This window comes from Scyliorhinus torazame, chromosome 8 (assembly GCF_047496885.1).
Source record: "Scyliorhinus torazame isolate Kashiwa2021f chromosome 8, sScyTor2.1, whole genome shotgun sequence".
In the NCBI taxonomy this organism is placed as follows: Eukaryota; Metazoa; Chordata; class Chondrichthyes; order Carcharhiniformes; family Scyliorhinidae; genus Scyliorhinus; species Scyliorhinus torazame.
This window is the reverse complement of record NC_092714.1, coordinates 262,629,913-262,643,277: the sequence shown is the minus strand read 5'-3', so window position 1 is coordinate 262,643,277 and position 13,365 is coordinate 262,629,913.

The window sequence follows — 13,365 nt, the reverse complement described above, 5'->3', positions numbered from 1 at the left end:
GATAGAGTGGACGTGGAGAGGATGTTTCCACTTGTAGGAAAAACTAGAACCAGAGGACACCATCTCAGATTAAAGGGTCGATCCTTTAAAACAGAGATGAGGAGAAATTTCTTCAGCCAGAGGGTGGTGAATCTGTGGAACTCTTTGCCGCAGAAGGCTGTGGAGGCCAATTCACTGAGTGTCTTTAAGACAGAGATAGATAGGTTCTTGATTAATAAGGGGATCAGGCGTTATGGGGAGAAGGCAGGAGAATGGGGATGAGAAAATATCAGCCATGATTGAATGGCGGAGCAGACTCGATGGGCCGAGTGGCCTAATTCCGCTCCTATGTCTTATGGTCTTATGGTCTTAACCATCCTGCCACCATGAAGCAGCCCCCAAAACACAGCCCCCGACACTAACAGAAAAAACAAGAAAATACAACTTAACACATTTGTCCCCAACCAACCCCTCAACAGCATCAAAGTCTCTCTTCCACCATACTCAGTCCAGTCCTTCTGTCTTTCCGAATGCCTCTGCCTCCTCTGCCATCTCAAAAAAACGGTCCCTCGAGTTGTGCGTAACCCTCCGTTTTACCGGGTAGACCATTCTGAAGCGTACTCCACTCTTGTACAATGCTGCCTTTGCCCTGTTTTACGTAGATTTACATAGAATTTACAGTACAGAAGGAAGCCATCCAATCCATCAATTCTGCACCAGCTCTTGGAAAGAGCACCCCACTTAAGGCCACACCTCCACCAAATGCTTGTTAAACTGTCGCTCTCATTCCGCCGCCACCACTTGACCAGCGGCCCCACGCGGCGAGCTTGCCTCCACCATGCCAATGCACCTTTTGCTGTGTATGACCCTGCCAGCGGACTGGCATTCAAACCTTTCTTCCCAACACTCCTTCGCTGGTTCTTGGACATTCTTTGCCAACTAAGTCTCACCTGGGATTTCCCTCCCCAAAAACAGGTGGACAGGACCAAAAACTCCTACATGTCGCCACCGGAAGTCCAACTTCTCGCTATTGAACGCCACATTGCCATTTTTCTGACCTCGGGGAGTTGTTCTCCGCCGACGCTGCACTTCGAGCTGGAGCTGGAGCTTGCCAGCAGGAAAGGCCCCTCACAGATCCGGGCTCCATTTTGCTTGGCTGCACCGATCTCTTCCTCTCCCACCGTTCAGCCCCTACCCCCCACTTTCAACACCCGTCCCAAACTCAACACCTCCACCCAACACCAAGGGCAATTTTGGACACTAAGGGCAATTCATCATGGCCAATCCACCTACCCTGCACATCTTTGGACTGTGGGAGGAAACCGGAGCACCCGGAGGAAACCCACGCACACACGGGGAGGATGTGCAGACTCCGCACAGACAGTGACCCAAGCCGGAATCGAACCTTGGACCCTGGAGCTGTGAAGCAATTGTGCTATCCACAATGCTACCGTGTTGCCCTTAAGAACAAATAAATCTACACTATATCATTTTACCGTAATCCATGTACCTATCCAATAGCTGCTTGAAGGTCCCTAATGTTTCCGACTCAACTACTTCCACAGGCAGTGCATTCCATGCCCCCACTACTCTCTGGGTAAAGAACCTACCTCTGATATCCCTCCTATATCTTCCACCTTTCACCTTAAATTTATGTCCCCTTGTAATGGTTTGTTCCACCCGGGGAAAAAGCAACATCAGCAAACTTTGATAAATTGCTGTCCGTCTCTTCATCCATGTCATTAATATGGACCGTAAATAACTAAGACCCCAGAACTGATCCTTGCAGCACTCCACCTGTTACAGCCTGTCAATTTGAAAATGCCCCATTAATGCCTACTCTCTGATTCCTGTCCATTATCCAATTCTTCTGTCCCAATTCCATACACCATAATCTTGTGGAATAACCTTTTACTCAAACACCCCTGCAAAAACTCAGCACCGCACAAATGAACATACGTAGCAGGTGCAGAAGTAGGCCATTCAGCCCCTCGAGCCTGCTGTGCCATTCAATAAGCTCATGGCTGATCGGTGTGTGTTTCGAGTTCCACATTCCCCAGATTTCCTTGCCCAACAAGAACCTATCTACTTCCACCTTAAAAATATTCAGTAATCCCCGCCTCCACCGCCTTCCGAGGCAGCGAGTATGGAAGTCGCACAACCCTCTCAGAGAAAAAGCTTCTCCTCATCTCTGTCCTAAAAGGGTGAGCCATCATTTTAAAATGGTGCCCCACCTAGTTCTGGACTCACCCACAAGAGGAAACATCCTTTCAATATCCACCTTGTCAATACCATTCAGGACCTTGTATACTTCAATCAGGTCACCCCTCACTCTTCTAAACTCTAGTGGAAGCAAGCGCAGTCTGTCAAACTTATCCTCACAAGGCAAACCATCCATTTCAGGTATCAATGTAGTAAAACCTTTTTGAACCACCCCATTGCATTTACATCCTTCCTTCAATACGGAGACCAAAGTTGGGCCCAGTATTCGAGATGTGGTCCCACCAATGCCCCATATAACAAACGTATAACGTCCTTATTTTTATGTTCCATTCCTCTAATAAGAAAGGACAGCATTCCATTGGCCTTCTTGGTTACTTGCTGTAACTGCACACTGATACTTTGTGACTCATGCACTAGAACACCCAGATCCCTCTGCACCTTGGAATTCTGCAGCTGTTCTCCATTCTCCTTCCATAAACTCAGACTAAACAGCACGGTAGTCACCCTGTTAGGTAACGCTGGGGCCCTCTTTACAACTGAGCTTAATTTCATTGGTGAGTGACAAGAGAATACTTTGATTAGATTTCAGGCCCCAAGTTTGAGAATCGAGTGTTGAATCAGCCAGCAGCACTGAGTGATGACGTGGCAGCACCAGTTTGGAGGCTTCTGCCAGAGGCAGGGGTTGTCTACATGAGCAGTATTCCCAGGATGGGGCACTGCGCAGGCCATGCCTAAGGTGTATCGTCCCCCATTTGAAGGGCTGCTGGTTTCCATAGCACCCTCTCTAGCAGCCCCACAGACTGAATTTTGCAGCGGGAAAGGTAAAAAAAAATCCCACTTTAGTGCAAAAAATATCAGTGATGCAATTATTTTGTTGGTAAGGTCAAGTTTAAATTTGGGTCGACACGGTGTTGAGCAGGATTTTTTTTACATTTCTTTATATCTAGAAGTCAGACCTTTGATGCTGAGTAAAAATAGGGAATGAAAACAAAATGTGCACGTCTGAAACCGGATCATCCTCCTTCAAACCTTTCTGCATGAAAAATGATAACCTCTAGAGAAGGAACAGTTCCTTAAGACCAGACTGCAACTTAACCCCCAGGAACCGGCAAAGCTATCAATCTTGCCTCTTATTTCTGTCGTTGCTAAATCTCCTTCTCCTTCACTTTCCCTTTTCTTTACTCTAACTTTCTGGTTTTCCTTTCTGTTTTAGTTGCCCCTTTTCTCTTCCTTCCCTCCAGAAGTGGCCGCATTTCTATTGGGATTCAGGTCTACGGATTGGGCAGCATCCGGTGTCATGTCCAAATGGACGTTGTTCCTATTGGAACCTGGAGACTGGACAGAGCAACTGGACATTTGGGACATATTGGGCAAAGGGAAGGGAGGAATTGGAGTGGCGCTACATTCCAATTTACACCCAACATCTACAGCCATATAGACACGGCTGTTTAAAAATCTGGACCTTCGATCCCGGCCCCGGGTCACTGTCCGTGTGGAGTTTGCACATTCTCCCCGTGTCTGCGTGGGTCTCACCCCCACAACCCAAAGATGTGCAGAGTAGGTCAAAGATGAAGGCCGGGATTCTTCGACCCCGCGCCGGGTAGGAGAATCCCCGGGGGGGGGGGGCGCGAGAATCGGGCCACGTTGCCCCGACGCCGGCTCGCCGATTGTCCGCCGTCGATTCTCTGGCACCCGCGGGATTGCCACCATGCCGGTCTGGGGCCGTTGAAAGCGCCCACCCCCCCCGGCGATTCTCCGGGCCCCGACGGGCCGGATGGCCGTCGAGTTCGGCCGAGTCCAGCCGACGTGGGTCACGTATGGTCCCACATGGCAGGACCTGGACGTTCTGTGTGCGGGGGCCGTCCTGGTAGGGGGGGGAGCGGGGGAGATCCAACCCCAGGGAGGGGCCTCCATGGGGTAGCCTGGCCTGCGATCAGGGCCTACCAATCAGCGGGCGGGCTGGTTCCGTGGGGGCCTATGTTCCTCTGTGCCGGGCCCCTGTATGGCTCCGCCATATTGCCTGGGGGCCGGCGCGGAGACAGGAACTGATGCGCATGCGCGAACGCGCGCCGGCCGTGCTGCGGAGACCACTCAGGCGCCAAGCTAGCCCCCTAGGCAGGGGAGCATACCTGATGATCGAGGACCGTTGACACCGGAGTGGCTGGCATCAGAACCTGGCCTCGGGATGGAGAATCCCAGCCAAAGGATTTTCAGGGCGCCCATCGGCGTGTTTTCCTGCAGCGGAAGCAGCTCCAGTCCTTCCGATGTCTACAGCATTTTGTGTGGCTCACATGTCCTGACTCGGGGGAACATGGCGTGGCACGTTGCCTTCGGCTGGAACCGTAAGATCACGCCGGGGGGAAGGACTGAAAAATCCTGGCCTAAATCTTCCTGTATGTACATGGTTCAGATTTGGGGATGAATGCATCATGGTTAAGGCCAGTATTTATTGCTCAACCCTAGTTGCCCTTATGAAGTTGCTTTCCTGAACTGCTGCAGTCCATGTGGAGTAGGTACACCCACAGTGCTGTTCGGGATAGATTTCCAGGATTTTGACCTGGTGATGATGAAGGAACCGTTCCAAGTCAGGATTCATAGAATTTACAGTACAGAAGGAGGCCATTTGGCCCACCGAGTCTGCACCAGCCCTTGGAAAAAGCACCCCGCTTAAGCCCATGCCTCCATCCTATCTGCCTGACCCAGTAACCCCACCTAACCTTTTTGGACACTAAGGTGCAATTTAGCATGGCCAATCCGCCTAACCTGCACATCTTTGGACTGTGGGAGGAAACCGGAGCACCCGGAGGAAACCCACGCACACACGGGGAGGATGTGCAGACTCCGCACAGACAGTGACCCAAGCCGGGAATCAAACCTGGGACCCTGGAGCTGTGAAGCAACCGTGCTAACTAACCACTGTGCTACCATGCTGCCCGATTGTGTGTGTCTTGGAGGGGAAGTTGCAGGTGGTGATATTTCAGTGTATCTTCCAGGTGCTAGTAACCTGTGCCCATCAATGCTGAGCTACCAGAGAAGGGTGTGGCCCGCTCACGCAGCCTGATTCTGCTCCATCACAGACAGTAGCATCATGCCACAGCTCTGCAAGGCAGGAGTGCAAGGCACCAATGAGTGGAGTCCATGCTTTTAATGCTTTGCTCTGCAGAGTTTTTCTTCTCAGAATAATTGTTGGAAGAAGCCAACTTAAAAGTTCAGAGATGGAGGCTGCAAACACAAAGGACAAAAAGTGAGATGGGAGAGAAACGCATGGAAAATATGCATTTGCCGTCAAGGTACATCATGACAGCTGAAAGCTGGTGATCTGAAAGGCAAGACGCAGTTAAAAATAATCACTGATTGAATTGTGTTCAGTGATGGAACATAATCTCTGGAGTCCAGTGATTGCATGATGCACAATGACATTAATAGCCCCAGTTTGTGTCAAATCCTCATTCCTTCGGCTGGGTTGACATTCAATGGCATTACCATCATGAATTCCCCACAATCAATATCCTGGGGGTTATCATTGATCAGAAACTGAACTGGACTAGCCACATAAATAAACACTTTGGCTACCAGAGAAGGTCAGAGGTTAGGAATCCTGCGGTGAGTGACTCATCTCCTGACTCCCCAAAGCCTGTCCACCATCTAAAAGGCACAAGTCAGGGATGTAAGGGAATACTCCCCACTTGCCTGGATGAGTGCAGCTCCAACAACACACAAGAAGCTCGACTCTATCCAGGACAAAGCAGCCCCGCTTGATTGCTCTCCGTTCCACAAACATTCAATCCCTCCACCACCTGATATTGCCGTTCCTTCACTGTCACTGGGTCAAAATCCTGGAGCTCCCTGCCTAACAGCACTGTGGGTGTACCTACACCACGTGGACTTCAAGAAGGCAGCTCACCACCACCTTCTCCTGGGGAATTACAGTGATGCCCATATCCCGTAAATGATTTTAAAAAACTATATCCAATGACTGAAAATACTTCTGGTGGGAAGGGCCGGAAAATCCCGGCAATAGCCTCAAATTTAGAAGACAACTTTGATTTATTTACTTTGTGCAGAGAGCGCAAAAGTGTGGAAAGAGGAACAGGGGGAGGCCATTCAACCCCTCGAGCCTCTTCCACCTAAATTTTGGCCAAGGCACTGGGGAGAGCACCCTGCTCTTCTTCAAATAGTGTCATTGGATCTTTTAGCGGAGAAGGCCTCAGTTTAGAAACTCGTCTGAAAGGTGGAATTGTCAGCTCAGGAAGGCAATGAAGGCTGATCACGGCATCAGGTTTCAAGAGAAGAATTGGTATGTAGAGCCAGAGAAAGATTTGACGGAGGAGCAAGAGAGGTAATTTGGGATACAATGGGCTGAATTCTCTGATTTTCAGGTTATGTTCTGACGCCGGCTTGGGAACAGTGGCGTTTTACAACCGAAAAACCGGCGCAAAACGGCTACGATCCTCCGTTTGGTGGGGGGCTAGCAGGCACGCAGTGTAGAGCACCCGGCTCTAGCTGCCGATGGCAGGAGAATTGCCAGGTCCATGGCTGCGCACGGCGGCGGCTTGCAGCGGCCGCGCCTTGCGCCATGGCTCCGGCCGCGCGCGGACCCAGCCTGCCAAATAGTGCCCCCTCCTTTGGCCAGGCTCGCGACCCCCGTACCACCCCCCAACAGTGTCCCCAGCCAGGCCAAAGCCCCCCTCCTGCCCGCAGATTAGCTCGCCCCCCCCCAACCATGGTGGCGCTGGACTGAGTCCGCAGCCGCCACACCGAGTTCCCGCCACAAAATAGCACGAGAGACCCACGCCGTCGGGAACTTGGCCGGTCGGGGCAGGAGCATTGGGGGGGTGGGGGGGGGGCACAGGTAATGTCCTGAGGCCCTCGATACGGCGTGCGGCTTACTCCTAGAATACGCCGCTTTGGAGGGGGCGGAACATCGCAAAAGCAGCACCACCCCCCAATTCTGGCGCAAACTTTGATTCTCTGGCCGATCGCTGAATGTGATTTCGGCGTCAGTGACTGGACAATCCCGCCCCATATTTTTCAGTCCATTAAGTTTACAATGGACTATTCTGGTCCATCGCTATATTACAATGATGGAGGTAATTAAAGTAACAGAAGCAGAAACAGAGAGACAAACTGTATTAAAGGTGGAGATAAAAAGCAAAGGAGGATTGGAACAGTTGAGAGTTATAATATTTATGAAACTGTACTGCTCGTAGGATTCTTGCCCACAGGGACCATATATCAGGAATTCAGGCATTGACTTCCCATGACGTTATTCCATTTAAAGGGCAGACATCATGAGGCGTGCATGCACAAATTCCTGAAATGTGCTCCCAATGGACAAGGCTTCGCACTGGGAGAATAATTTCATAAAATTGCGGAGATAAAGACAGCTAAATAGAAAGATAAGAGCAAAAACAGACATGGGGACATTAGACATAGAGAAGCCATAACAATTTAAAGGAAAAAACAGTTAATCCTGTATTCTTATTTCTCAACAAGAAAAAAAAACATTTATTAAACATGGAAAAATTGGTTTTGATATATTACCCCTCTACTCAACCCCCCACTTAGCTGAACAATTACGCACAGATTTAAAGATTAACACGGATCACAAAATGCATTTTAAGCTACAATGGTCTCATTAACACCCAAAGTCCCTTTTAAACACACAGGATGACTGTAATAAGACACACCCTTCTCTGAACCCAAGTGAATGTCCGAGGATTTCTCATCATGCTGCCCGTTGTCTGCTTTCTGATGTAATGCGTGATATTGAACATGCCAGTTCTCATTAACAATGTAGTGTTGTTGTATTTCAATATTGACAGACTGTTGTGAGGGGTAAGTCTTGCCTCACAAGTTTGATTGTATTCTTTGAGGAGGTAACTAAGTACAAAGATGAAGGTAGAGCAGTCGATGTCGTATACATGGATTTTAGTAAGGCGTTTGATAAGGTGCCCCAAGGTTGGCTCATGCAGAAAGTAAGGAGGCATGGCATAGAGGGAAATTTGGCCGATTGGATCAGTAACTGGCTATCACATAGGGTGGTGGTAGATGGTAAATTTTCATCCTGGAGCCCAGTCACCAGCGGTGTACCACAGGGATCAGTGCTGGGTCCTCTGCTATTTGTGATTTTTATCAATGACTTGGAGGAGGGGGCTGAAGGGTGGGTCAGTAAATTTGCTGATGACACCAAGATAATGTGGTAGGCTGCAAAGAGACCTTGATAGGATGCAGAGCTGGGCTGAAAAGTGGCAGATGGAGTTTAACCCTGATAAAAGTGATGTGATTCATTTTGGTAGGACAAATTTGAATGCGGATTACAGGGTTAACGGCAGAGTTCTGAAGAATGTGGAGGAGCAGAGAGATCTCAGAGTTCATGTCCATAGATCTCTGAAAGTTGCCACCCAAGTGGATAGAGTCGTGAAGAAAGCCTATAGTGTGTTAGCATTTATTAACAGGGGGACTGAGTTTAAGAGCCGTGAGATTATGCTGCAACTGTACAAGACCCTGGTTAGACCACATTTGGAGTATTGTGTGCAGTTCTGGTCACCTCATTATAGGAAGGATGTGGAAGCATTGGAAAGGGTGCAAAGGAGATTTACCAGGATGCTGCCTGAATTGGAGGGTAGGTCTTATGAGGAAAGGTTGAGGGAGCTGGGGCTTTTCTCACTGGAGCGAAGGAGGATGAGAGGTGACTTAATTGAGGTGTATAAGATGATGAGAGGGATAGAGTGGATGTTCAGCAACTTTTTCCTCGGGTGGATGTAGCTGTTTCAAGTGGGCATAACTATAAGGTTCATAGTGGAAGATATAGGAGGGATGTCAGAGGTAGGTTCTTTACTCAGAGAGTGGTTGGGGCGTAGAACGCACTCCCAGCTATGGTAGTGGAGTCGGACACTTTAGGAACTTTCAAGCGGTTATTGGATAGGCATATGGAGTGCACTAGAATGATTGGGAATAGGTTGATTTGATCTTAGTTTCAGACTAGTTCGGCACAACATCGTGGGCCGAAGGGCCTGTACTGTGCTGTACAGTTCTATGAGCCACCTTGTCTCACTGAACTATGGCTTCCACATGAGTGATTTCAAATTCCGCTTTCAAAAACCACACTTTAAAATCTTCTTTTAAATTATGTTTTCCCTCCACTGCTTCTATCAATGTTTCACTTTCACCTTCAGATTTTGTTTGTCTTAAAGGCTTTTACACAAACTGTGAGGGCCAGCCACTGATTTCCACAACTATTTCAAATAATTTCTCCCAAACTGCAGTAATTTCTCACAAACCTTAGCACTACTGCAGATATCTTTCTGGTCTCTCACGATCCAGCGCCTTCTCAACTCTCTGTGACTTTATTAAACAGAAATCTGTTCTGGTTCCCAGTTTCCTCTGTTCCATTAACTCCAGACTTCATTTCTCTGGCTTCCTTCACTAGATGGACTTTAGATTTCCGGCATGTTTTCTTAACCATTATTCCATTGTATGGCTTTTCTTCCAGCAATGCTGAGAGAGATGTTCCCTCTTTAGCTTTCTAAAACCAACTGCTTCTAGCAGAGTTGTGAGAGCCTGCTTCTCTCTCACTACCTATCTCCAACTACAATCAAATTAGATAAACTAAAATTTAAAGTCTCACAACCTTACAAGGCCCCAGTTGCTAAGCAACACCCACATGCCTTTTATTTATTCTTCATGCTGTAGCCTTCTCTAAGCACAATAGAAATACAGTTGGAATTTAAACCAACCCCCACACATACAAACACCTTTGTCCAGCATGAATCTAATTATAGGTTTTACCCTTCCAGGCACAGAACATTAAATTAAACCCACTTAAAACTATACATTATTTCTCTTTACCAATACAAATATAAATACCTTACAACTACCTTTGTTTTCCTAACAGAGATCAAATCTAGCCTGGTACTGCCTTTGGGGAACTGGCAAGATCACGAGAAATGGGTGGTACGGTAGCACAGTGGTTAGCACTGTTGCTTCACAGCTCCAGGGTCCCAGGTTCGATTCCCGGCTTGGGTCACTGTTTGTGTGGAGTCTGCACGTTCTGCCCGTGTCTGCGTGGGTTTCCTCCCACAGTCCAAAGATGTGCAGGTTAGGTGGATTGGCCATGCTAAATTGCCCATAGTGTCCGAAAAAGTTTAGGTGGGGTTACTGGGTTACGGGGTTAGGTTGAATGTATGGGCTTGGGTAGGGTGCTCTTTCCAAGGGTTGGTGTGGACTCAATGGGCCGAATGGCCTCCTTTTGCACTGTAAATTCAAGGATTCTATTCTGTGAAATGCTGGTTTGACATTACAAAATAATAATAATCTTTATTAGTGTTACAAGTAGGTTTCCAATATTGCCACGCATCAGGTTAGGTTAGAATTACCATCAGACAGCCAGGAGTACAATAAGCAGGTACAGGCACAGAACCAAAGACAGATGGATAAAGAGAGACATTCAGAAGCAGAGGGTTGACAGGAGGTCAGTAGCTATAATGCCCATGTTAGGCAGCCTCTGGTGAACAATGTTACAGCATTACACACAGACACAAGGCAGCAACAAGAGACACCGGTAGAGGTACAGAATGGTGAGTCAGTGGAACTGTTTGATTTTGCACTGACCAGGATAAGATGTTTTTAAAATAGAGCTGGATAAAGTTTTGCGGGTATAGAGAATGAATATTCAACGGGTAACTCTTTAAACTTACTGGGAGATCAATGTTCAAATCCTTATCACATGGCAGCTAATCACAGACAGTAAAAGATGGAGCTTGAATTTATAGTGCACCGTTGCACATCTCTCAGAAATGTATCAACGCATGCCAAATATGATGAATTAGACTGTAGTGATGCTATAATTCTTGATTGGGCAATCACAGGAGATATGCACTAAGGGTTCAGAAATGGTGTCTATGGCTGCATAATCTAGTGGGGTTGGTCAATGGGAGAATGTGTCCAGGACACTTCCCTGCTCCTCCTCAAACAGGTAGGGCCCATTGGAGTTTAGGAAAATGAGAGATGATCGTATCGAAACATCCTGAGGGGACTTGGCATGGTGGATGCTGAAAGGATGTTTCCTCTTGTTGGAGAGACTAGAATGAAGGACACTTTAAAGATAAGGACGTCTCCCGTTTAAGACGGAGATTAAAGAGGGAATTTCTTTCCTCTCAGAGTTGCTAGTCCGAGGAATTCTCTTTCCCAGAGAGCTATGGAGGCATTGAATGTTTATAAGGCCGAGTTAGATAGATTCTTGATTGACAAGGGAGTCAAAGAGTGTAGGGGGTAGGTTGGAAACTAGAGCTTAGGCCACTGTCGGATCTGTCACGATCTTATCGAAAGGGAGAGCAGGCCAGACGGCCCGAATGGCCTACTCCTGCTCCTGGTCTGTACGTTCTCAGGCAATGACATTCCCGGCCTATTGCATTGTAGTGTCAACCCAGATCGGTCATGTGCTTAAGACCTGGAATGAGGCATTCACGGCCAGTTGGGTCACGCTGCCATTGAAGGAATGTCATAGAATTCTCTGGAAGTAAAACAAGGTTCAGGTTGTTCAAGTAATCCCATGTAGATATTGACCTCTGGAATCCAGCAGAAGGCAGTAGAGCGGAGCTGCTGATTGATTGTTGCGAGGGAAATTTGCATACGTCCGTGTGGTCACCCGAACTTGAAAGTGTACCTGTGCAAGAGACCCTAGCTGTTCAAGTGAAGACAAGCATCCAGCAGAGGGCAGTAGAGCAGAGCTGCTGATTGGCTGTTGCGGGGGAAATTTGCGTACTCCGTGTGGTCACCCTAACTTGAAGATGTACCTGTGCAAGAGACCCTAGCTGTTCAAGTGAAGACAAGCATCCAGCAGAGGGCAGTAGAGTGGAGCTGCTGGTTGGCTGTTGCAGGGGAACAATTGGATCAAACTGTTCTACACAAAAATCGATAGCGCATTCTCAATCAATGGGTGGAATCAGAAAAGTTCCAGATCAAATCTGGAGTCAGGCAGGGCTGCCCTCTCTCCTCTGCCCTGTTTGTGTGCTGCATTGAAACTTTTGCCGAGTCCATCAGGAAGGATCCAGGTAGAAGAGGAGTGATGATCTCAGGCAGTGGAGGCGTGCAAGTCAAGGCCTCCTTGTACGTGGACGACATCGCCGTCTTCTGCTCGGATCCCGCGTCTGTACGCAGGCTCTTGAATGCCTGCGACCAGTTTCAACTGGCCTCGGGAGCCAAGGTAAACCGCGGCAAGAGCGAGGCCATGTTCTTTGCCAACTGGGCTGACCGGTCCTTTGTCCCCTTCACTGTCAGGGCAGATTACCTGAAGGTGCTGGGGATATGGTTTGGAGCGGCCGGGGCGTGCACCAAAAACTGGGAGGAGCGCATAGCCAAGGTAAGACAGAAACTGGGCTGGTGGGAGCAACACTCCCTCTCCATTGCAGGAAAAACCCTGGTCATAAGGTGTGAGGTTGTCTCAGTGTTACTGTACGTAGCGCAGGTCTGGTCCATTACCCGACCCTACGCCACAGCAGTCACCCGGGCCATCTTCAAATTTATCTGGAGATCCAAGATGGACAGTGTCCGAAGGGACACTATGTACAAACCTCTGGAGAAGGGAGGGAGAAACATACCCAATGCCCCCCTCATCCTGTTGGCCACCTTTGTGTCCTGCTGCATCAAGCTGTGCGTGGACCCCCGGTATGCAAACACCAAGTGTCACTACATACTGAGGTTCTACCTGTCCCCAGTGATACGAAGGATGGGCCTGGCCTCATTGCCGTGGAATGCTCCAAGTAGTTGGACCGTGCCGTACCACCTGTCCCTCATGGAAAAGTTTTTGAAGACAAACACCTTTGACCACAAGGCAATGAAGCAGTGGTCAGCACATAATGTCCTCAAGACCCTCAGGGAAAAGGCGACTGTGGAGGACGTTGGACGGTTCCCTAAGCAGACTGTCAGAGTCATCTGGCAGAACGTCTCATCACCAGAACTTACAAACAAGCACCAAGACCTAGCTTGGCTGATGGTGAGAAGGGCCCTCCCCGTCAGATTCTTCATGTACACCCGAAGGCTCTGCGCCGTTGCACGCTGCCCTCAGAGTGGCTGTGGGGGAAATGAGACGGTCACCCACCTCCTTGTGGAGTGTGCCTTTGCAAAGAAGGTCTGGAGAGAAATACAGTGGTATTTGTCAAG